The sequence below is a fragment of the Micromys minutus genome (assembly GCF_963924665.1).
Source record: "Micromys minutus genome assembly, chromosome: 28".
NCBI classification, from domain to species: domain Eukaryota; kingdom Metazoa; phylum Chordata; class Mammalia; order Rodentia; family Muridae; genus Micromys; species Micromys minutus.
In genome coordinates, this window is record NC_137963.1 from 8,513,472 (window position 1) to 8,517,461 (window position 3,990).

Consider the following 3,990-nt stretch of genomic DNA (forward strand, 5'->3'; position numbering starts at 1 on the left):
AGCTGATAAGTGGATACTAGCCTCAGAAAGCCCTGAATACCCAAGAAAAATTCAAAGATCTTATTAAGCTCCAAAAGAAGGAAGGCCAGAATATGCATGCCTCAGTCTTTCTTAGAAGGGAGAACAAAACACTCACAGGAAGAAATAAAAGGGCAAATAGAGGAGCAGGGATTGAAGAAAAGATCATTCAGAGACTGTCTCACCTGGGGATCCACCCCATATGCAGCCACCAAACCCAAACACTATTGCTGATGCTAAGTAGTGCTTACTGGCAGGAACCAGATAGGGATGGCTCCTCAGAGGCTCTGCCAGAGTCATACAGATACAGTTGAGGATGCTTTCTGCTAACCATCCAACTGAACATGGGGACCCCAATGAAAGAGCTAGAGAAAGGATTGAAGAAACTGAAAGCATTTGCAACCTCATGTTAAGAACAACATTATCAACCAACTAAACCCTCTAGAACTCCCATGGACTCAAGCACCAACCATTGAGCACACATGGAGAGACCCATGTCTCCAGTTGCATATGTAGCAGACGATACATCTGGAACCAATGTGAGAAGAAGCCTTTGGTCCAGTGAAGGCTCATTTTCCCAGTGTAGAGGAATGCTAAGGCACCAAGGTAGAGCAGGTTATTGGGAGAAAAAGCACCTTCATGGAATCAAGTGCAGGGGGAATGGGGACGGGTGTTGAAGGAAAGCAGATAACATTATAATGTAAATACAGAGAATGTCCAATAAAAAGTAAATTAAAAAACAAACAAAAACCAAAAAGGAATCTAAGGTTCTAAGACAAAAGATTTATTGTGGTATGAACCAAACTGTGTGAAACAACATATTTATAATGTCATTTTGCTTTTTAAAAAAGGACAGAAAGTGGAAATAAAATGAAATTTTGGAGTATTAAAACAATAACATCAAAAGAGACTCTAAGTTCATTAATAGTGTCTAGGGTGGGCTTTCTCATGGTGTGGGTAACAAGTTGGGCCAGTCCCTGATTCTCTATTTTCTCAATTTCTGTACTCATTTTATCCCTGCACATCTTCTAGGCAGGACAAACTGTGGAGGTAAGGTTTTGTGGCTGGTTTCATGCCCCATCCCTCTACTGGCAGCCTTGATTGGTTACAGGAAGTGGACAGTTCAGGTTCCATATCCCCTATTGCTAAGAGGCTTAGTTAGGGTCACCTCCATAGATTCTTGAATGTTCCTGTGTTCTAGGATTTTAGTTCATCCCAAAGATGCTACAGACACCCCCACTGATTCTATTTCTCTTTCCCACATCTCTATCCATTTGTCCTTCTCACACTTTATTCCCCCTCTCTCCTTCCAATCCCCCCTTTCAACCAGTTCCCTCTCTCCATCCACCAACAATGTCTTTTATTTCCCCTTCTCAACGAGATTCAAACATCCTACTTTGGGCCTAGCATAACTGATTTCTGAGAGGATTCAGCCAACATCTAATGGACACAGATACAGAGACTAAAATCCAAACATTAGGCAGAGCTCAGGAAGCTTGTGGAAGAAGGGGAGGAAGGCTTTAAGGAGATGGAGAGATTAAGCACAGCAAAAAAAAAAAAAAAATCTATAGAATCAACTAACCTGGGACTAGTTGACAGGTTATATGGGACAAATAATATATATATATATATATATATATATATATATATATATATATATATATATATATATATATATGTCTCAGTCTTCATGTAGGACTTTCTAACAGGAGCCAGGGCTGTCTTTGACTCTGTGGCCTGACCTTGGATCACTTTCCCCTAACTAGGCTGCCTCTTCTAGCCTAAATAGAAGATACACCTAGTCCTACTGAAACTTGATATCTAAGGCAGATTGATATCCTTGAGCAGCCTCCCCTGAGAAGAAAGGGAGAGAAGATGGGAGGAGCTAAAGTGAGAGGGAGAGACTGGACAGAGAGGGGATTCTGAAACCAGGATGTAAAGTAAATAAATTATTAAATTCATGGGAAAACCCCTAAAAAGCTAAAGTCATTCTACATGTAAGTATCGGTCTAATTAGTGCCACATCTTCAAACTATGCTTTCTCCAGCGTGAATTTTTTGGCCTCTTTGTCAAAAAATTCAGAAGTGTGGATTTATATCTGATTCCTCAATGCTATTCCAGGGATAAATTTATGTGTTAAAGTCAGTACAGTGCTTTCTTCCTACTTTTTTTTCAATTTCTGTTTTAAGTTCTGAGGAACTGAATTGGAATTTTGATGGAGAAGGAACAATTCTTAGTAAAGATGCCTTCTGTATGGTACTCCAAGGATGAGGGTTTCTCTATCGACTGGGCAGCAGCTGAAAGCAGGTTCAAGCAGCTAGTCCAGTATTGTATAAAGTAGACTTTATTCCAATATCAGTAGACACAAATGAAGGGGAGAATTCAAAAGTACGATATAATTGGGAGTATAAGCATCAAATCTTGAGGATTTTAATTTTATATAAAACCACCAATTTTCATAAATTGCTACATACATTTGAGCTAGTAGTATTATTTATGAGCTTTAATTTCCCACTCTCATATCTAGGCAGGTCATTTGAAGTAAATATCAATAAGGAAATCTCCTAGACAATGTTCATCATAAACTAAACAGACTGAATATATATGTTTATACTATCTCACCCAATACACATGACATATATATTCCTCACAGTAGATTATAGGACGGACTATCTTTAGACTGCATTCTAGGCCACAAAAACAAGTTTTAAAAAATATAAATCATCTAAATAATTTCTTGTACCTTATTAGATAGTGATAGATTAGGTTTAGAAATCAATAACTAAAAATAGACAACAAACAACTTCACTTTTATAGAAATGACAAGAGACTATTGAATGACCAGTGAGCTATGGAAGAAATTGTAAGAATCTTAGAATCAAATGATATTGAACGCACAACTTCACATGACTTTTGGGACACTGATAAGACAGTTGTAAGAAGTATAGGTAAGGCTGTGACCAGAAGATAGAGTGCGAGGACGACTCAGCTCTCATGCCCCATGGAACTGGCCCACCCCTGCTCCAACTTTCAATCAGATTTGGAGTTTTGCCCAGACTGTGGCTCAGTCCTGCCACTGCCTGGAGCTCAGGATACTGTCATCTGCCCTCGTGGTGGCTTCTCCTCTGATGTGCGAGATTTTGAAGGGAAGTTTGTGAAGACCTCAGTAGTGTTCAACAAACTGGGGGCTGCCATACCTATGTCTATGGACGAGGGCCCTGAGTCCCAGGGACCCGTGGTTGACAGGCACTGCCCTTGATGTGATCACGAGGGAATGGCATACCACACCAGACAGATGCGCTCAGCTGATAAAGGACAGACGGTCTTCTATACCTGTATCAACTGCAAGTTTCAGGAAAAGGAAGATTGTTGACCCTTTTTTTTCTGGCAACTCAGCAACAATTCTTCCCTCCTCTTGGAAGTGAAGATACTGGTCTTTGATGATTTCTCGGCCTTCTCTGGTTCCATGCTTTGATCTCAGAATAAGATTATTGACCCAGAATACTCCTTTCCCTTGCTAATTTACTAAAGTTATTTCTTTATGAAAAAAAAAGAAGTATAGGTAAACATCCTTAAACCAAAACAATTAGAAAGAGAGAGTATGTACAAACCCCTAACAGTACACTTCAGATTCTTAGAAAAACAAAAACAAGCCAAATTTGTGAGCAGCAGATGACAAGAAACCACCAGGAACACGGCAGAGATTAATGAAATGGAATGTAAAAGAATAGTACACAGGGCAAGAGAATGAATTTATTGAAAAACAAAAAAAGACAATATTGACAACCCCTCTGCATACTAATCGAAAGTATTTGACAAAAATTAATAAAATGAGAAATGTATAAGGTGTAGTTAGGACATAAGTGTCACTCACATTTAAACCATCTGGAAACTAAAGAGAAAGTAAATGCTAGAAACCATTGCAGCACTGTGGTGGATTGTGACCAACGTACTGTCTCTGTGGCACAGCCT

At 39.3% G+C, this 3,990-nt stretch overlaps 1 pseudogene across 1 annotated transcript; it reads left to right on the top strand.

The window, feature by feature from the left end:
• The first annotated feature begins 3,019 nt into the window (after positions 1 to 3,019).
• LOC308438683 (DNA-directed RNA polymerase I subunit RPA12-like) lies at positions 3,020 to 3,391 on the top strand (annotated as a pseudogene). Its single transcript has one exon. The product of its transcript is annotated as a DNA-directed RNA polymerase I subunit RPA12-like (transcript).
• Positions 3,392 to 3,990: the final 599 nt, after the last annotated feature.